Genomic DNA, 23005 nt, shown 5'->3' on the forward strand with positions numbered 1-23005 from the left:
GATACAGATGGCCGTACCGTAGGTGCAACCACAACGGAGGGGTATCTGTTGAGAGGCCAGACAAACATGGGGTTCCTGAAGAGGGGCAGCAGCCTTTTCAGTAGTTGCAGGGGTAACAGTCTGGATGATTGACTGATCTGGCCTTGTAACATTAACCAAAACAGCCTTGCTGTGCTGGTACTGCGAACGGCTGAAAGCAAGGGGAAACTACAGCCGTAATTTTTCCCGAGGACATGCAGCTTTAGTGTATGATTAAATGATGATGGCGTCCTCTTGGGTAAAATATTCCGGAGGTAAAATAGTCCCCCATTCGGATCTCCGGGCGGGGACTACTCAAGAGGACGTCGTTATCAGGAGAAAGAAAACTGGCATTCTACGGATCGGAGCGTGGAATGTCAGATCCCTTAATCGGGAAGGTAGGTTAGAAAATTTAAAAAGGGAAATGGAAAGGTTAGAGTTAGATATAGTGGGAATTAGTGAAGTTCGGTGGCAGGAGGAACAAGACTTTTGGTCTGGTGATTACAGGGTTATAAATACAAAATCAAATAGGGGTAATGCAGGAGTAGGTTTAATAATGAATAAAAAAATAGTAGTGCGGGTTAGCTACTACAAACAGCATAGTGAACGCATTATTGTGGCCAAGATAGACACAAAGCCCATGCCTACTACAGTAGTACAAGTTTATATGCGAACTAGCTCTGCAGATGATGAAGAAATAGATGAAATGTATGACGAGATAAAAGAAATTATTCAGGTAGTGAAGGGAGACGAAAATTTAATAGTCATGGGTGACTGGAATTCGTCAGTAGGAAAAGGGAGAGAAGGAAACATAGTAGGTGAATATGGATTGGGGGGAAGAAATGAAAGAGGAAGCCGCCTTGTAGAATTTTGCACAGAGCATAACTTAATCATAGCTAACACTTGGTTCAAGAATCATAAAAGAAGGTTGTATACCTGGAAGAATCCTGGAGATACTAATAGGTATCAGATAGATTATATAATGGTAAGACAGAGATTTAGGAACCAGGTTTTAAATTGTAAGACATTTCCAGGGGCAGATGTGGATTCTGACCACAATCAATTGGTTATGAACTGCAGATTGAAACTGAAGAAACTGCAAAAAGGTGGGAATTTAAGGAGATGGGACCTGGATAAACAGAAAGAACCAGAGGTTGTAGAGAGTTTCAGGGAGAGCATAAGGGAACAATTTACAGGAATGGGGGAAAGAAATACAGTAGAAGAAGAATGGGTAGCTCTGAGGGATGAAGTAGTGAAGGCAGCAGAGGATCAAGTAGGTAAAAAGACCAGGGCTAATAGAAATCCTTGGGTAACAGAGGAAATATTGAATTTCATTGATGAAAGGAGAAAATATAAAAATGCAGTAAATGAAGCAGGCAAAAGGGAATACAAACGTCTCAAAAATGAGATCGACAGAAAGTGCAAAATGGCTAAGCAGGGATGGCTAGAGGACAAATGTAAGGATGTAGAGGCTTGTCTCACTAGGGGTAAGATAGATACTGCCTACAGGAAAATTAAAGAGACCTTTGGAGAGAAGAAAACCACTTGTATGAATATCAAGAGCTCAGATGGCATCCCAGTTCTAAGCAATGAAGGGCAGGCAGAAAGGTGGAAGGAGTATATAGAGGGTTTATACAAGGGCGATGTACTTGAGGACAATATTATGGAAATGGAAGAGGATGTAGATGAAGATGAAATGGGAGATAAGATACTGCGTGAAGAGTTTGACACAGCACTGAAAGACCTGAGTCGAAACAAGGCCCCGGGAGTAGACAACATTCCATTAGAACTACTGATGGCCTTGGGAGAGCCAGTCATGACAAAACTCTACCATCTGGTGAGCAAGATGTATGAGACAGGCGAACTACCCACAGACTTCAAGAAGAATATAATAATTCCAATCCCAAAGAAAGCAGGTGTTGACAGATGTGAAAATTACCGAACTATCAGTTTAATAAGTCACAGCTGCAAAATACTAACGCGAATTCTTTACAGACGAATGGAAAAACTGGTAGAAGCGGACCTCGGGGAAGATCAGTTTGGATTCCGTAGAAATGTTGGAACACGTGAGGCAATACTAACCTTACGACTTATCTTAGAAGAAAGATTAAGAAAAGGCAAACCTACGTTTCTAGCATTTGTAGACTTAGAGAAAGCTTTTGACAACGTTAACTGGAACACTCTCTTTCAAATTCTGAAGGTGGCAGGGGTAAAATACAGGGAGCGAAAGGCTATTTACAATTTGTACAGAAACCAGATGGCAGTTATAAGAGTCGAGGGGCATGAAAGGGAAGCAGTGGTTGGGAAAGGAGTGAGACAGGGTTGTAGCCTCTCCCAGATGTTATTCAATCTGTATATTGAGCAAGCAGTAAAGGAAAGAAAAGAAAAATTCGGAGTAGGTATTAAAATTCATGGAGAAGAAGTAAAACCTTTGAGGTTCGCCGATGACATTGTAATTCTGTCAGAGACAGCAAAGGACTTGGAAGAGCTGTTGAACGGAATGGACAGTGTCTTGAAAGGAGGATATAAGATGAACATCAACAAAAGCAAAACGAGGATAATGGAATATAGTCATATTAAATCGGGTGATGCTGAGTGGATTAGATTAGGAAATGAGACACTTAAAGTAGTAAAAGAGTTTTGCTATTTAGGGAGTAAAATAACTGATGATGGTCGAAGTAGAGAGGATATAAAATGTAGACTGGCAATGGCAAGGAAATCGTTTCTGAAGAAGAGAAATTTGTTAACATCGAGTATAGATTTAAGGGTCAGGAAGTCGTTTCTGAAAGTATTTGTATGGAGTGTAGCCATGTATGGAAGTGAAACATGGACGATAACCAGTTTGGACAAGAAGAGAATAGAAGCTTTCGAAATGTGGTGCTACAGAAGAATGCTGAAGATAAGGTGGGTAGATCACGTAACTAATGAGGAGGTATTGAATAGGATTGGGGAGAAGAGAAGTTTGTGGCACAACTTGACTAGAAGAAGGGATCGGTTGGTAGGACATGTTTTGAGGCATCAAGGGATCACAAAATTAGCATTGGAGGGCAGCGTGGAGGGTAAAAATCGTAGAGGGAGACCAAGAGATCACTACACTAAGCAGATTCAGAAGGATGTAGGTTGCAGTAGGTACTGGGAGATGAAGAAGCTTGCACAGGATAGAGTAGCATGGAGAGCTGCATCAAACCTGTCTCAGGACTGAAGACCACAACAACAACAACAGCCATACATCAACACGATATCGATCTTTTCCGCAACTGGTTAGAGGTCCATCTTAACACGAATGATGTACCACAAAGCAAATACCGTCCGCACTGGCCGAATGTGACGTTATACCACATACTTATACGTTTGTGACTATTACAGCGCCATCTATCACAAAGCGAAAAAGTGGTCCAACTAAAACATTCATTTTTATTTACGTACTATACGAATATGTAATAAAAAATGGGGGTTCTTATTAAAAAAACTTCAGTTGATATCCGTTTGACCTACAACAGCGCCATCTAGCGGGCCAACCATAGCGACATCTGGTTTCAAAAATGGCTCTGAGCACTATGGGACTCAACGGCTGAGGTCATTAGTCCCCTAGAACTTAGAACTAGTTAAACCTAACTAACCTAAGGACATCACAAACATCCATGCCCGAGGCAGGATTCGAACCTGCGACCGTAGCGGTCTTGCGGTTCCAGACTGCAGCGCCTTTAACCGCACGGCCACTCATCTGGTTTCCCCCTTCAAGCTAGACGAGTTTCGTTCTTTGTAGTTTTTTCGTCTGATGCTCATTTCGTGAGATATTTGGCCCGGTCTCTATCAATGGACCACCCTGTATATTACTGCAAAGTGCGTTGGTTAAGTAAGGCCACATTCCCGGAACGATTTAAAACCAAACCAAATCTAAACTCCGCCCGAACAGGTCATGAAGGCCCAACGGTACCGACCGGCCGCCTCGTCATCCTCAGACCACAGGCATCACCGGACGCGGATATGGAGGGGCACGTGGTCAGCACACCGTCCGTATATCAGTCCCCGAGACCGGAGCCGCTACTTCTCATTGAAGTAGTTCCTCAGATTGCCTCACAAAGGCTGAGTGCACCCCACTTGCCAATAGCGCTCGGCGCACCGTATGGTCACCCATCCAAGTGCTAGCACAGCCCAACTGCGCTTAGCTTGAGTGATCTGATGGGAACCGGTGTTACCACTGCGACAAGGTCGTTTCCCCCCTCCCCCCCCCCCCCACCCGGAATTATTTACCGGTTGAAAATTCACGATATTTGTATTTATTAAGGAAAAATGAATGCAGTAATTAAATTAGAATATCTTGACTGGATCGTAGACCTCACAATTTCGATGCACGTAACTGCACACTGAGCGCAGTAAGTCACTGAAGGGCAAGAAACAACTTCTTTCTGATTTGAAAGAGTAGCGTTTTAGAAGGGGTACATTCTGACAAATGGGGTCCGGTTCCCTGAGCTCACTGTCGTTAAAGAAAACACAAGGTCTGAGGAACTCGTTGCAGCCTTGAGAGAATTGCAAGGATGGTTTTCTAAAGGTTTTTAAGGCCGCTGTCAGTCTTAGCTCTCTTCTAAAGCAGTTTTCTCTTTTAAAACTGTTAAACAAAACAGTTTGCAGTAATATATAGAGGCTCCATACTCTTCGCTCAGTTCCTTTAAAAACAATTGCAAATGGTGGTGGAATAATGCTCACAACTCCATGAATTTTACTTTTCACGCTACTAATTTCTTCACGTGTTGTATGCCTGAAACTTTACAACTAACTTCTTCTTGATGTATTGAGCAATGAATTCGGTCTGTCGATCGTTGTAAGTTTTTGTTCTTTCGTTAACAACTAGATCACAAAGTTATTTCTGCATGGTACTGTCATATGGTTCTGCGACAAATTTGCAGTATCCGTCACCTTGCCTTCTTAGTTGAAAGCGTACCTGCACATGTTCAGCAGCAATTGATTGTCTTGGAAGGTAGTAAGTGCTTTTACAGTTTTATATAAAATTGTTGGAGAACAGCGATATCTATTTTCACAAATTTAATAAAAAAGTCTTGATCGTAGCTGATATTAACTTCTGACTGATTTCGACCTTTTAATTATGGGCCATCATCAGAGTTTGCACCATCTGGAAGACGGCGATGGCGCCTGGCCCACTGTGGACGCCTCAGTGATGTAGTGGCTGAGGCTTTAAATAAAAAAGTCTTGATCGTAGCCGATATTAACTTCTGACTGATTTCGGCCTTTTAATTATGGGCCATCATCAGAGTTTGCACCATCTGGAAGACGGCGATTGCGCCTGGCCCACTGTGGACGCCTCAGTGATGTAGTGGCTGAGGCTTTAAATAAAAAAGTCTTGATCGTAGCCGATATTAACTTCTGACTGATTTCGGCCTTTTAATTATGGGCCATCATCAGAGTTTGCACCATCTGGAAGACGGCTACGAGGCCTGACCCAATGAGGAGGCCTCATCCACTACATCACTAGTCGTCCACAGTGGGCCAGGCGCCATCGCCGTCATCCAGATGGTGCAAACTCTGATGATGGCCTATAATTAAAAGGCCGAACCCGGTCAGAAATTAATATCAGCAGCGATCAAAACTTTTTTTAAATAAAAATACTTATACGTTCAGGGCGTCTATATTGTTTTGCTCACGTAGCATTTCCCCGTCTCTACAGTAGGTTACAAAAATACTACAATATTTCGAACATCTTTGTGTGAAAGACCTTACGAAACTAAATAAGACACCATTATGAGCCAACTTGAGTGTAGAAATCTGTGACATTGTCTGTGTGTGTCCGTATGCTGACAGAACATGACAGACAGAAATTATGTGTCTTCAGCGTGCCAAAAGAAATTAAATAATAGTGAAAACTAGATTTTGTTTGTCATTTATGTTGATGACAGTTGTGAGTATAAGACAAGGACTCGTGCAATGCGACTGCACTGACATTTAGAGTTGTTGTATCTGCAGATTTTCCCTCTCCCCCCCTCCTCACATTTGGGCTCCATGGGGAGGCGGTGGCGGATATGGGCAGTGAGGATGAGCGCTTTGGCACTTGGGCCCAGGCACAGCACATGAGCTGAAATCCTGGGCGCCCCTGGTCTAAACGGCAATAGGAAATTTTGACGAAGGGAGGGTCAAGGATAACTTGACTTTTGGTGCAAGGAATATAAGGTTTTCATATAGTCAAGATTAGGCAATATTCTGTTTTGTTATCAAAGAAGAGTTACCAATAGTCAGTCAGCTAAGGGTTATATCGCTGAAACGCTATTATGTTCATCGCTGACTGTACAGGAAAGACTGACATTCTGTAACTAGACTAAATCCATTTCAAATATAGAACAAATATAGAGATAAAAATCTGTCTTTCTCATTTGCAGAGCTTTGGATTTCGTAAGTATTAAATGCGCAGATCTGTAAGTCTCGTGTATTAAATTGGCAGCGATATAATCCTGCGAAGTTTAGAAGTACTTGGCAGCACACCATTTAAGGGTGACTAATGTAACATTCCAGAAGGAAAGTCTAGCATATATCTAATCCCAAGAAGAGCTTTGTGCGTAAATCCAGTATTATTCTCATGTCATGGTCTTATTATATTAATGATAGAAAATTGTTAACAAATGATCATATAGGTAACTAGCTCTGCCATTCGTTGGGTGGAGATCATTACTTGTGTAATATCTCACACTGCATTGTATTTATAAGTAAGAGCCATGCTTATGAGCTAATTAAAGTTTCGTTCATAAGCTGCAATTGTTGAATATTGTGGCCAAATAATTAGATGTTGTAGTTTGTGTATTGGAGCTCTATAAGCACATAGTTTAATGTTGGAAGCTAAATTTGGCAAAAGCTGAAGTCAGAGTTTCTTGTAATAGTTGGACTATAAGCGCGATTTCACTGTAAGATCTGGCGATTATCTAATAGAACAGCAGTCGGCACAGGGTTAGCGTTTCGCTCTTACCGTGGTAGTACAAACATGTGCAACCTTTGAAGTTGCCGCTATTTGTACCTAAGCACAGCACTGTGGCAATGCAGCTGCCTCACATAACACAGTCTTGGAACCAGATAAATTCATATTAAGTGATGCCCTGTACATCTTTATGCAGTGTGTTTAAACACTGGTTACTCATGTGTATATAACTGAGTAATGCATGATAAGGTTCAGAAGGAGCTACCAACATTGGTGTAGGCGGGAGTGCTACATCCAGATCAGACAATTTGTTCAGCATACTATCTCTTATTCTTGTGTGTTTGTGTGTGACCCAATTAGTGAAAATAATTCTGTACTACCTTCGACAGATGTGTTGTTTGATGGGAACAGATACCTACAACAGTAAAACACATAGAATATGCCAGTGTACAGTGAACATGGTTACTTTTAAATCTTTGTCTTGGTATCAGTTAAATCAATGAATGGCAGGTGTGCTCTGTGACTTACCAGTGAGCCAGTGGTTGAAAGGTGTTCAGCTATACTCAGATATATTTACTGGATCCACCAGCAGATTGGGGCTCACTGGGATAGCAAATACTTCAGTTATCCTAAAGTGGCACAGTACAGGGTTCAGTCCCGACTAGATTAATAATTTTTCAGACACTTATCACCCCATCTCTTTTAGAAACAATGTGTTTAGATGAAAAGTGTCAAAGAGCACCCTAGTTGTAACTATATGATATCTCGTAAACCGGAAAGCAGTAAAGACTGGGTCAGACCTACTGAAGTACTGCAGGTTTCGTACCACACTTCGTGCTGAAGATTGGGAAGTTTGTAAGGTTGATGTGCTAGCATGTCTGTGACGGCGCCCTTCTCTCCAGACGTTATTGTACTGGCCTACAGGCATGGCAGGGTGACACTCAGGCTTGCGGATATATCAAGAGCCGTCATAAATTAGCTGGTTCTCACCAGCGAGATTACACATAAAATATTCATAATAATCATTTGTTCACTTTTAAACTCATCATAATGAACAGTTACTGTTTTTATACCATTTCTTTAGGGACTCTCAATATCCCTATCGATATAAAATTACATCTTTTGCTATTAGTGTAATATCATAAGGAATTACTCTCTGATATTAACTTTTGTATCGACATGCATGGTAGGTGCGACTGAAATACAAAAATTCAACCACCAATTTCTTAATAGCATCCCTGTGGTGGACCCTTTAAATCACATAACGTATCATCTCCCAGTAAAGAAACTCACGATATTTTGCTACGTCAGAGAAGTCAACACAAACAGTACCCTCAAGTGCTGTTTAGTTTCTCACATGAAGAACACTCTCTAACATATACATTATGGTTACGTCACCATACATCAAAACCACAAATGTATTTCATCCTGTCATGGTTAAACCGACACAGTGCACTATGAGAAGCAGAATAGTGGTAGCTCAGAACACAGTAACACACAGAGCTCAAAAGTTGCGTTACTGAAAGTTTCAACCATCTTGGTAGCGTGGTCTGATAATTGCTTTAGTGCATCTACGACAGGATTATGCATTTAATTTACTGCGCAGTACTCCCCTACCACAGAAAACTATTCAATATATGATCAGCGTAGACAAGCTACTAGAGCGAATAGCTGCAGTATACTTAGCATCTCTCACACTAGCTCAGTGATATAGTTCCCAGGACATGCCAGACCTAGATAATCGGACAAATGGCTCCCCAGTCTATCACAAGTGGCAGTTCTCCACACCACACTACGTCAGTGACTATTTGTCGTCGTTCCTCTTTGTCATCGCTGCACATAACGAGAAAAAAATATCGGCAGATTACAGTCAGCTGCAATATACCGTGTTCGACAGGCTCTACAGCAGTCGTAATAAAATGCTTGTGCTGAGAAATAAAATATGATCACAGTAGACTGTGGCGGTTGAGACTTTACTAATAAACACAGTTATATTTGCCTCACATACATGGGCATCATATTGACAAAATCATCCACGTTTTGTTCTTTATATGTAGAGTACACGTTCTGTGGGAACACATATTATGTCTTGTCACACACGTCGATGCGATATAAGAAAAACTAAGATTCATTCGACTAGTTAACTCGCCCTCGTTTCGATGTGAGGTCGATCACGACTCCACTGCTGTCACAACGCCAGCTATTCATGGTGCCCTTGGGTTTAAAGAATACCTGGTAGGACCTTTAATATGGAGACAAATTTACAGTACTGCGTACCTGCGTGTCTCCACACCATTTTCTGTTCCTCGGTATTTTTTTGGGTTGCCAGATGCTCCAAAGGTTGTCACCCTCCCGGTTTCACAGAGGATGCGACCTTAAAATCGCGTTTTTGAATAAGTCCACTTTCAAATTACATGGTCGTTTTACGTCTCTGTATAATTCATCTGTTCGTTTGAAACTGTCATGCGGCTGAAACTGGTAACTGTTTCGTAACATTACGAAATTAAAATGTTTCAATGAATGCAATATGATTCCGAACATTGCACGCAAATTAAAGGAGCTCATACAGGATTCGAAATAAAACTCTCGAAATGGAGCGCATGGTTTCGGAAGCAATCATGAGCCAGTGGAAGCACTGGTAAATCGGCAACAACAATGACAATAAATGCACATGCGTCTAAAGTTCAGCAAAGGTAATGTATCGTGAATATAATCTACGATAGCAGAAACTAATTAATTACCAACGGAATGTTATCCCTGTCCCTCCACTTGTGGATATTCCTTTATGTACTCGGTATATCGATATTTAGGTTTCCAATACAAAGAGTTACAATCTTCTCTGTTGTATCATAAATAAAATACGACACAACAGTTTATGTCAGAGATCTCAAATAATGTAACGTTCTAAAAATCGAGACACTCTGCATAAAAGTAGCTTCTTTTGCTATTATCAACGTGGTACCATAATATACACAATTAATTAAACGCCAAATTAGTTCCATATATTGCGCCGATGTCGGAAAGTTTGAGCGCGAAGTTTACGGACAGGGCAAATGTGATCGTTAACATTCCTTGCACTGCCTCTGATTTAATCCTCTAATTACAACTGATCGTTTCAAGCATGTACAAGCATTACAATTAGTTATCGCGTCGTTTCTGTTGTATCGGTTTCAAACCCACATAATGCGAAAGCACCAGATAACAGATGATACTTTAATGTTCCAATGCATTGAGCTTACTAATGATGAAAACAGAATCGTGACGCAGCCTGTGGTCCTGTTTAGTACACATGAGGTGAACCCTTCTCGGCAGATAGTATGGATAGCACAGGGGCAATCAGTTACAAGTATTTCACTTAGAGAAAATCCTTTTTTTTTTCAATATCGGAGTTTTATGTCCTTGCTGGAATGTTACAATCACAATGAGTAAGGTATGAAAAGAAAGACGGGAAAAATGTTTTATGAAAAATAATTTTTTCATTCTCTGTCTTATGCTCCATTTCTGTAGCATCCCTCTCTACTACTCTTACTTTTGTCACCTACTGGTTGATGCCTCAGCTGATACCCTTTAAGCTACGTCTTCTTTTCGTCAGAATTTATCGTAGAACAGTAGAAATCTTCAACGATTTCAGTGTATATGTCGGCACTGTATTATATGTGTTACCAGTATATGATTGAGTACTAATCTGAAAAATAAGACCTATCCTGAAGAAATAATTGCAGATGAAATTTGAAAGTTGTTTTGCTATCTCACAGACGCATTATACTACTGGAAGAAATTATCGAAAATATTTGTGACAGTTTATTGAACTTATTTCTCAGCCCCTGACAAGTTTACTGATAAGTAACGAAGATAATTTTCTTCAGGTATTGTAATTGTGAACATCAGCATTTTTCTCAGGTTGTTACGCGTTGTTTATAAAATTTCGTGGATGAGGTATTACCGAAAATGGTCACCGCCCGAAGAATTAAACGCATCTCCTCCAATTTTTGCAGCCTGTAAGTTTTCACTGTCCATAGGAGGTCTGATCCACGAATTAATTAATATCGCTTGTGTTATTAGTGCTTCACAGGTTAACACTAAATTGTGAGAGTCATTACGAAAGGGAATACCAGATACAAAATAAATACCACAGGAAATGTATCAAATGTAAGATTACAAGAAGGTAACCGACGTCATCAAGAAATTCCAAGACTGAGCGCGCTGAAAGTAGAAAGAGAATAGTTAACAAATGCATAAGGACAAAAAGAAATTCACGAAGATAAACATAGCATCTTGAGTTAAATTTAAAAGCCAACATGAGGAATAATTCATGGTTAACATTGACCCTAGTTGATGTGATGGAAAGAAAAACAATGAAACAAATATAATGATGTAAAACAGTTAACAGAAATTTGTGTTAATGAAGTGGCGCGGTAATCAAGGCTGTGTTAATCAAAAGTTGGATGGAAGTCTATGAAAATGCACTGATGATTTTAAAGATTTATACCCAAGTATTGCCCAGCAACTCCACCAAGCCTGAAACGACGGTCTCTTACCAGAAATAAAACGAAGCATTTGGACTGTGAATGAAATAAGCTTGCATTCGTCATAAACCGAGGGTAAAATTGAAATCCAGTAATTGAAGATTTGGCTTCCAATATTTGGATCTGGAAGTTTCATAGATCTTTCATTCAACAACATCATTGCGATTCTTTCCTTGGTATTGTTGAATTGAGGTAATGCTACGTAATTATGTAGAAATTGACCAGAAATTAAAAAAAATTCAGTACACCGACAGCTGTAATCAACGGCTCTATGAAGAACGTATTAAATGGCAACCACATACAGTAGCAAGAAGTCGTAGTACGTAACGTGCTGCCTGTAAGTACTTTGTAATTTGATACAAAAATTTAACACAGTAGTAGATGAATATGATTATCAATGAGGACTGATTACATTATATTTAGATGTGAGGTATAGTGTGAACATTGTGTGGGGCATTAGATTAAATTTCCGCCTCGGTTACGGCGAAGTTGTTTTCTGAAAGCACTACTTTCGTTTATGTAACGTTCAAGAGAGTGAAATAGTGAAATACACGTTACAGGTTTCCAGTTTAGCTGCTCCTAATTATGTATTCGTTTTGGCTTATGATGGAACGGTCCGTACATTGAAGCAATAACTCGTTTTAAGAAAAACTACTTCGACAGATTACTCTTGTTTACTTCACTAACAAGTCCAATCACTTTCTGCCCGAAGTGGTATTTTCAAGTTTTGCGGTTTCTGACAAAGACACCTAAATGGCATTGCGGGGTGAAACTAGGTAAGTGTATCATATAAAAAGGTGTTTTCCTTCTTTATTACTTTTATGATGGGAACATCATCATACAAGAAACTCGTGTGTCACAATATATTTCCACTACCGGACATTAAAATTGCTACACCACAAAAGCGACGTGCTACAGACGCGAAATTTGTCCGACAGGAGGAAGATGATGTGATATGCAAATGATTAACTTTTCAGAGCATTCACACAAGGTTGGCAACGGTGGCGACACCTACAACGTGCTGACATGAGGAAAGTTTCCAACCGATTTCTCATACACAAACAGCAGTTGACCGGCGTTGCCTGGTTAAACGTTGTTGTGATACCTCGTGTAAGGAGGAGAAATGCGTACCATCACGTTTCCGACTTTGATAAAGGTCAGATTGTAGCCTTTCGCGATTGCGGTTTATCGTATCGCGGCATTGCTGCTCGCGTTGGTAGAGACCCAATGACTGTTAGCAGAATATGGATTCGTTGCGTTAAGGAGGGTAATACGGAACGCCGTGGTGGATCCCAACGGCCTAGTATCGCTAGCAGTCGAGATGACAGGCATCTTATCCGCATGGCTGTAACGGATCGTGCAGCCATGTCTCGATACCTGAGTCAACAGATGTGGACGTTTGCAAGACAACAACCATTTGCACGAACAGTTCGACGACGTTTGCAGCAGCATGGTCTATCAGCTCGGAGACTGTGGCTGCGGTTACCCTTGACGTTGCATCACAGACAGGAGCACCTGCGATGGTGTACTCAACGACGAACCTGGGCGCACGAATGGCAAAATGTCAACTTTTCGGATGAATCCGGGTTCTGTTTACAGCATCATGATGGTCGCATCCGTGTTTGGCGACATCGCGGTGAACCCACATTGGAAGCGTGTATTCGTCATCGCCATACTGGCGTATCACCCGGTGCGATGGTATGGGGTGCCATTGGTTACAGTTTGAACAGTGGAAGTTACATTTCAGATGTGTTACGACCCGTGGTTCTACCCTTCGTTCTATCCCTGCGAAACCCTACTTTTCAGTAGGATAATCTACGACCGCATATTGGAGGTCCGGTACGGGCTTCCTGGATACAGAAAATGTTCGACTGCTGCCCTGGCCAGCACATTCTACAGATCTCTCACCAATTGAAAACGTTTGGACAATGGTGTCCGAGCAGCTGGCTCGTCACAATACGCCAGTCACTACTCTTGATGAACTGTGGTATCGTGGTGAAGCTGCATGGGCAGCTGTACCTGTACACGCCATTCAAGCTCGGTTTGACTCAATGCCTAGGCGTATGAAGGCCGTTATTACGGCCAGAGGTGGTTGTTGTAGGTACTGATTTCTCAGGATCTATGCACCCAAATTACGTGAAAATTTAATCACATGTCAGTTCTACTATCATATATTTTTCCAATGAATACCCGTTTATTATCTGCATTTTTTCTTGGTGTAGCAATTTTAATGGCCTACAGTGTATGTATCATCAGGAACCGAAGAACCGCTGTCAATTAGAACACACTGACAATATACATAAGAAGTAAAAATGCAACGTCTGCAGTACATTCACGTTTTTGAGAAACAAACGACGCTTTAGGAAGCTGAGATTTCCCTTCTGGCTACTTACTTATCTTTCGGAACTTCTTGTATTATGAGGTCTTAATCATATCTGATTTACCGAATAATAATCATTTTATCCATAATTACTGGTGTCTGCTATTATTGTAGCACGATTTGTCATTAGAATATAAATTTGTTTAATGATGTTTCAGGTTGATGTATCGGGAAATCGCAGAACGACCGCCTGCATATCGCGTACTCTCCGCAAATCTAACCTGCATGTCTACTTGTATGATATCCGAATAATATGCATCTCCATCTTTTAAGTGGATGTCAGTGCAGTATTTTCATGGCCAACGAGCCTTCAATAGTGACAATGTTTAATAGCCGAAGGTTCTCATACATCAGAAGATCATGATGCGTGATTTCATAGACATTTGAGTGGCGGTGGTTCAGTACAGTAGAGAATTTTATTGTACTCCAAAGCATGTCCTGTTATTAACCTCATCGAGCCATCGAATGTCTTCCCCGAGGTAAGCCTATGTTAATGCACCACATTCTTTTACCAAAATTTTAACATGTCTATCACTTTCAACTTCCAGAAACACAAGATACACCAAAACTGGTGACAGACGACTGTAACGTTCTTGTGAGAATATTGAAATGCACGCATCTACATGTATTACAAATACCCTCTTTGTTATGAACGGAACCCTGATGTAATGCTTTACAGTACTTATTGTTTCTTACACGAACTGGTTTCAGGCTGGTACGCCATATTCATGTGTAACGATAAATATGTCTTCTTAACTGTCGCTTTGGCCTAGGAGACCATACGCGTTCTCTATATTCCTTTTCAACTTTTCTCTGTTCCTGGCTTTTGTAGACCATTCTCCTTCGCTCAGGCCCATTGAAGCCGCGTCCTCGTCGATGTCATCCTTCCATCTGGTTCGTGGCCTTCCTCGCTTCCTTCAGGCACCTATGGTTCCAGAGAATGCTACTTTAGGAAGTCGTTCTTCCTCCATCCTATTTACATATCCGGCCCACATCAGTCTCCTCCTCTGCATCCTTTGACTAATATCTGCCTGTTGATATTCCTCATTCAGTTCCTGGTTTTGAAGTATTCTCTACCATTGTGTTTCTGGGTCTCTCTAGGGTCCAAAAGTTTTTCTTAATATTTTCCTTTCAAAAACTAATAATTTTTTTTCATCTGCTTTTCTAAATGTGAAGCTTTCTGATCCATGTAGAGCTACTGGCTGAACTACACTCTGACATGGCCTAATTTGAAGCTTCTGGAAACAGCTCTACTGGATAACACATATCGTAGGCCAAAATAAGTTTTCTTCTCTGCTGCTATCCTCACTTTAATTTCAATTTCCCTTTAATTCTGTTTATTGATTATGCTTCCAAAATATTTGAAGGTGTCTGCTCTTTTAAAGGTGAGACCATCAACTGTCAATGGACTACTATCATTGGGTGCCTTGTTCACGACCATTCTTCTCATTAATTTCTAATCCTGCTTTCCTTGCACTGTTTCCGTAGGAACTTGTCATGTGTTGAAGTTCTTCTTTGTTTCTACTTATTAGGATGATATCGTCCGCATAAAGAAGACGATATATTTTATTTCTACCCATCTTTCCTCCAACTAGGTTTTTACTTTTTGTGTTCTCTATCTTTTCTAAAATCAGATTGAAAAGTATTGGCGATAAATCATTTCCTTGTCTAAGGTCTGTCTGACTTCAAACTCCTTTGACTCTCCTGTGTTGGTCTTTACTTTGCAATAGGTTTCCTCCAAGCACATCTGTATTGGGCATATTAACTTTCCAGGAAAGTGAAACTCTTTGAGAACGCTGGTTATATTGCTTCTGTGTACGCTGTCGTAAGTTTTTTGAAGTCAACAAATACCACGTGGATGTCTTCGTTATGTTCCCCTGCTTTCTCAGTTATCTGTCGGAGCGTAAAGAGGTGATCACTAGTTGACCTGTCTCTCCTAAAACCACACTGATTGTCACCTATAATTTCTTCAGCTAGTGGTATCACTCTCTTGAGTAGACACCGTGATAGGATTTCGCAGGTTACATTAAGAAGTGACATTCCTCTTTAATTATCACAATCCAGAGGGTCATTCTTTTTTAAAATTTGGAAGATTATGACCGTTTTCAAGCCGTTAGGCATTTTCTCATATTCCCACACTTTCTTCATCAATTTCTCAATTCTTTTTACCAATTCTGACCCTCCATTCTTTATTAGTTCACCCATATTTTTATCTTCTACTGAAACTTAATTACTTTTTAAATTTTTAGTTATCCCCTGTATTTCTTCTTCACTGGATGGCTCTACTTTGATGTATACTGTGTCTTGCACGTCCCATAAAAGAGGTACGTTGGGGTCCTCGCAGTTTAGTAAATTAGCAAAGTAGTCTGCCAACGCTGTTCTACTTCAGTATCATTTGTGATGATTTTTCATAGGGTATTTTTAATAAATGTCTCTCTCTTTATATTATTGTGTTACTTTCTTTAGTTTTTGGTACATCTTTCTTGTCCTGTGATGAATACAATCCTCTTCTGCCTCTTTTATTAGTACCTTGTATACGTCCGTTTCTCGTACCGTAGTATAGTAGCTGTTTCCTTTCTTATTCTGATGTACTTAACTCTGGGATCGTGGTCTCTCAGATTATCTAACCACATCTTTCTAGCCAACCTTCTTTCTTCAATTTTTTGCAGTCACAGGTGGTTGAACCATACTTTATCGGACTTTTACCAAATATCTTAGAGGCTGCACTGTTTGCTGTCTCCTTTATTTGAGACCAGTGATTGTTCACATCACTGGTACTTCGCAACTCACCACAACTCATTAGGCTTTCTGCTACTGTTGACTCATACTTTCTTCTAACCTCTGTTTCTTTTAACCTATCTGTGTTATAAAGTACAGTCTTCTTAGATTTCCTGCACACTTTCTTATATTTAATGTTCATTTTACTTATCACCAGGAAGCGTTCAGAGGCACAGTTGTCTCTTGTATAGGTTCGCATATTTTTGATGCTATTTGCGTAACGCTTCTCAATGCATACAAGGTCTACTTGGTTTAATGTATGCCCGTCTGGTGCCATCCATGTTCCTTTATGGACGTCCTTACGATGGAACCTTGTACTCACTATGAAGAGATTGTAGTCAATTGCGGAACTGATCAAAAGGATGCCATTTTCACTTGTTTCCTGATGCACGCTTGCGTATCTACCTCCGATTTATAGATGTTTTCTTGACATAATTTGGCATTAGAATCACCCAACGCTACTTTGACATAGTGATTTGGCAGTGAGTTTTATACATTGTCTAATTCTGGATAATATTCCTCCTTAATGTAGTCATCCTTATTCTCACATCGAGCACGTGTGTTAATAAAGTATCTATTACTACTTCGCCCTGTGATTGTGATGTAGGACATTCTGTTGTTAATAGAGTTACATTCTTCCTCTGCTTTCAAAAAAATGGTTCAAATGGCTCTGAGCACTATGGGACTCAACATCTTAGGTCATAAGTCCCCTAGAACTTAGAACTACTTAAACCTAACTAACCTAAGGACATCACACACACCCATGCCCGAGGCAGGATTCGAACCTGCGACCGTAGCAGTCCCGCGGTTCCGGACTGCAGCGCCAGAACCGCTAGACCACCGCGGCCGGCCTTTGCTTTCATTACTGCTTCATGTACATAGAAACAAGTACCTACTTCATGGCGCTCACCACAGTCTCCATACAGTATACTTCCGGCGTTCATCTTGATTGATCCTGTACCCTTCCATCTAATCTCCTGGAGGGATACTACTTTCAACTGGTATTTCTCTTATAGTATACTTCCTGCGTTCATCTTGTTGATCCTGTACCTTTCTATCTAATTTCCTGGAGGGCTACTACTTTCAGCTGGTATTTCTCTTATTCTTCGGTCAAATTCTGCACACTTTCTGGTCTGTATAGGCTCCTGTTCAAAAAGAGAAATCCATTGTCCGTTTCCGATTCCAGTTAATATATTCCTGATTCCGACCCTTACGTAGAGCGTCGTGATCGAGATAATTTTTTTATGTGAGTGGGGTGGTAACCCTTTGCACATATCTCAACCTGGTGCACCAGAACATTTTGTTCCGATGCCACTCCTAGAGGCATTGCCTTCTCTACGGCTTTTGACCTGCCCCTGGCCAATATGATTCTAGTTTTGGTGTGCCTAGAGTAGTTTATTTCCTCGGTACCTACTATATCAAGTAAGCGTTCCTCGATCCACCACCTGGCGAGGCCCTCGATGGGGGCTAGCCACCCCACACGGGACGATAACTATGTGGGGTAGTGAAATTTTGTTGCACCTAAGAACTTAAACTACTGGATATAAATAGTATTTCGATTTTCCCAGATTAAAATGATACTATTAGGATTAGGAATAATACAAGAGAGTTTATTTCAGTGTACATGTGATGTAAGATTATTTAACTAAGATAAAATATGAAATATAGACAAATTACAACCGTTGTACGTGGAAGAATAGAATTCAACGATAAACTGTGGTGTCGTATTTCAAAGATGTGGATGAACAAAATAATGTTATCTTTAGTGGGTCGTCAGTTTCAAACAGCTAAGTTATAATAGTGATATTAAGTAGGTGAGTGAAGCAGCTGTGATTATAGAAAATAATTTTTTTAACACAAGGAGAGAAATTATAGTAACTAAAACAAAAGGTAATGGGGTATGTGAGGAAGAAGAGTAATTTACAATATGGTATAGATGGGATTATGAGTAGTATCTGCAGTTAGAAGTGGCGAGTAAGGGAGCTGTGTCCGGTCATTCAGTACTAAGCCTGGATTGATAGATACTTGTTCATTAATTTCCAAAATTTCAAGATAGTTAATCTTCCTTCCTTTAAGGTTGTGATGTAATAATTCATGTTTCCCGTTGTAACTATGGTCATCATTACGGAGATGGTCTGCAAAAGAAGAGTCTGTTTTTCTAAATTTCCAGCTTTTGCAGTGTCACTAGAAGCGTGTGCACGTTGTCCTGCCACACTGACCTACATAAAATTTGTCAAGTAATTTTATATATTCCACTCATTTTCAAAGCTAGAGTGCTGCCTTTGTAGGCAACGGCCTTGCCGCAGTGGATACACCGGTTCCCGCGAGATCACCGAAGTTAAACGCTGTCGGGCGTGGTCAGAACTTGGATGGGTGACCATCCAGGCCGCCATGCGCTGTTGCCATTATTCGGGGTGCACTCAGCCTCGTGAAGCCAATTGAGGAGCTACTCGACCGATGAGTAGCGACTTCGGTCAAGAATACCATCATTACGACTGGGAGAGCGGTGTGCTGCCCCACGCCCCTCCTAACCACATCCTCCACTGAAGATGACACGGCGGTCGGATGGTCCCGGTAGGCCTCTCGTGGCCTGAAGACGGAGACGGAGAACGCTGTCTTTGTCACTGGGAAAAATATTTCCAACAGTGCTGTGCACATAGAATGATGTTTTTACATTCCTGGATTGAAGCATTCTGGCTACAAAAAAAAAAAAAAAAAATGGTTCAAATGGCTCTGAGCACTATGGGACTTAACATCTATGGTCATCAGTCCCCTAGAACTTAGAACTACTTAAACCTAACTAACCTAAGGACATCACACACATCCATGCCCGAGGCAGGATTCGAACCCGCGACCGTAGCAGTCGCGCGGCGCCAGACTGAGCGCCTAGAACCGCTAGACCACCGCGGCCGACCTTCTGGATACATCTAGTGAATTTGTCCCTAAGCATGGAATTGTGCACCTTTTATTGCGTTCTTGAAGCTGTGGGTCATGAACAGCGTAAAGAGAAGGGTACACCTGTTGTTTCTGCTATTTGTGCACTGTTGAGACCACGAACGTTGCAGGATAGCCATTGTTCTATTCTATGTATTTCATTGCGTTCCATTCCATTTGGAAGTCGTCTTCACTCATGAGGATGTATCACTGAATGAAATGCAGGATGTTTATCAGTCAATGAGTCACGAGAATTGGTTGGGATTATCATATATGTGATGCTGCGTTTCTTACAAAACTTGAAAGTATGAATACAGTCACCGATGTATATGGCTACAGCTGAATAATTCATGCAGTCCATCAAATTACGATGCGAATTTTATAGCGGTTGGAATTTAATTGCGTCAGCAATTTTTGAAGTAGTGTGAAAGTACCCGACCATAAGCACAACACATCATTTAAATCAATATTCAACCTTGAAAGACAGTGGACTTTTTTCCAAATATTGTCTTTCGGAATTGTCCATGAAGATTTCAGCTAGGGTTGAACTAATGCAGGACACACGCAGACCATCCGACTGGTTATATATCCTGCCACTGAAACAAAAATAATTTTGTGTCATACAAGTTTTTGGAGCCCACAGTACATCATTTGTGACAACTAGGTTAACTCTTGATTTATCTAGTTTAAGTCAGCTGAAGTAAGAATACCATGACTAGGTTTGAACTTGGTTTTGAACGATCTGGTTATTTAATTCTGTGGCTAATTCGTAACATGGGACTGAGATTGAAGACACGACACTACGGACTCGGATATTATCTTTATAGAGTTAAGGGAGGCCATATACCAGACGTGATACAGCAATTACCGAATGACGTAGGCTATTAAAGATGGTACTATCACAACTCGATTTCGGAATTTAGACAAGGGTAAAATCAAAGAAAGTTTTGACGGGTAATGCCAGGAACATGGAAATGCCTTTTCGTTCTGATTAAGGACGCAAGAGACTAACATTAATGAATCGCTCAACACCGAGTTCCGTGCTGCTGCACAAAGTGACGGTTGAGATGTGTGAATACAGTGCCTCACTGAAATAGTAAATAATTAATTAAAATAGATTTAGACTTCATTAAAGTGCAAAATACCACATCTGCGAGAGGAAGTTTATGCTCAGGTAAACGGCCTGCAACAAGAGATAACAATGATAAAAGGTGCTCTGCATGATCAGGTGCTTGCACGCACAGGCATAAGTGATGTGTTGGGAAATACATGTTGTGGGTAAACGGGCAGTTCACTCTCATTTAAACATATTGCCGAAAGAGTCAGCCTTCAGGAATTGTGAAACTAACCCTGTCATGCAGGACCGTGTGCCACAGAGAGCACAGATTAGCCACCAGATAAGGAAATTCACAGGCGTCTATTATACTGAATGAGACCCAAGCACTGTAGTGTGTGAGTGAGACAGACGAGAACCTACGTCATGGGGAAATTCCATAGAAGCTGATTGTGGCCAGGGAGATGTAGCACTATTAAATATGTTGGACCTAAGATCGGCTATAAAGGGAAACATTTATGAAAATTATTTAATTCTGTAGTACTTCGGGGAATGAAGCCACAGTAATTTTAATCTACCATCTTCCATATATTTTCATGATGATCCCAGTAAAACGTGGATATTCATCATATCTATAACAGTTTAGGATTTACTCTTAAAGTGAAATTAGCAAGGTTTGTAAGAAAGACCTGAATGCTGAAATCTGAATGCTTTGGTCGACCTTAACGATCGACATTTCATATAGAAGTGCATCATTAAAATGACAAATGTTGTTAATATCAACAATGTACTTTGTGTGTTTAAAAGAAATAGTAAATTTAAAATATTTAAGTATTTGAAGTTAAGCAGCAGATCATCATTTCGTCCACATAAAGCACATTGAACGATGACAGGATGACACCTTATTGGATCATAAGGTAAAAAAAATAATTGTTGTAATGTTTATTGCATAACAGCTACTTAGCAAATTTTGTAAGAAAGACCTGAATGCTGAAATCTGAACGCTTTGGTCGATCTTAACGATCGACATTTCATATAGAAGTGCATCATTAAAATGACAAATGTTGTTAATATCAACTCTGTACTTTGTATGTTTAAAATATGTAGTAAATTTAAAAATCAGTATTTGAAGTTAAGCAGCAGATCATCATTTCGTCCACACTAAACACATTGAACGATGACAGCATGACACCTTATTGGATCATAAGGTAATAGAATAATTGTTGTAAAGTTTAGTGCATAATAGCCACTTTTGTTCTATATTAATTTATCAGAAACCACATTGGTGCAATGCTACTGCCCGTGGCATTCTAAGCTAAGAATGAAATTTTATGGGCTTTATGTCAAAGATTTTAATGTTTGTTATATAATGGATATTATTGTTACTTTATTTAGAATGTGAAAGTCGTCATGCTTTGATTATATCAATACGTTAAAATTTAAAATAATGTAGAATAAGCTGTAACCAACCAGATGGACGATTTCAGGGAAGAGAACTTTGGCAGTCAGTTGAGAGAGGATATTCGGTGTGCGGGAAACGCGAACGGGGACGGGCACAGGATCAATCCTGGTGGAGACACGAAGCGGACGGTCAGCCTTCAGGAAGCTAGGAAGTGAAACGACTTTCGCATTGTGTGGTGTCGCGGGAAGTAGTCTCTGAACGGTGAGCAGCCGCGCGCCTGGTGTGAACTTTTCGAGTATTTGACGAGGTGGAATAATGGGCTTGTTGTAATTCGCGATGAGATTGCGAATGATCGAAATGTGTCAAATGGATATGCGCTAGAGTGTAACGGTAATTCTAAATACGACCACTTTCGCTATTTCTTTGCTTTCTGAATAAACGTTATATTAACCAAATCGTAACTGTGTTACCTATATCATTTATGGGTCGTTAATTTAGCTCCCGATATTATTATTGTTGTTGTTATATGTTATATTAACATTGTTTGTCTATACAATTTCGTGAACTTGCCATCAGGCAAACAAATTTACCGAAAGTTCACAAGTGTCTAATTTAGGGCGTGTAATGCGACATTTGCTGTTCAACCGCTAGACGAGTTTGACCCAAGACATTTCGACGAAGAGGAAAAGTATGTGAGCCCTAACAGCTAGCAATATTTATGACTGTCGGTATAGGTCCCTGGACTGATAGTTCATTAACTCATGTTCTGACAGGATAGACATTATATGTTATACTGTTAGAAGAGCGCCTTTGTAACATAGACAGCTTCATGTGGTTTTTGCAGAGAAAAAGGCTTCACACTTTTCTGTATTTAGATGGGCGTTTAGACGTGTGTCCCCAGACGTGGAACGTTAAGTATAAGATTAAATTTTTGACTGTTTACTTACAACGGGATATTGCCTTTTGGGCTATGGAAACAACCCTAATACTATAG

At 40.4% G+C, this 23005-nt stretch overlaps 1 pseudogene; it reads left to right on the top strand.

Annotated features, from left to right (window-relative positions):
* The first annotated feature begins 18908 nt into the window (after positions 1 to 18908).
* LOC126263902 (5S ribosomal RNA) lies at positions 18909 to 19026 on the top strand (annotated as a pseudogene).
* Positions 19027 to 23005: the final 3979 nt, after the last annotated feature.

Source organism: Schistocerca nitens, chromosome 6, assembly GCF_023898315.1.
Source record: "Schistocerca nitens isolate TAMUIC-IGC-003100 chromosome 6, iqSchNite1.1, whole genome shotgun sequence".
Taxonomy (NCBI): Eukaryota; Metazoa; Arthropoda; class Insecta; order Orthoptera; family Acrididae; genus Schistocerca; species Schistocerca nitens.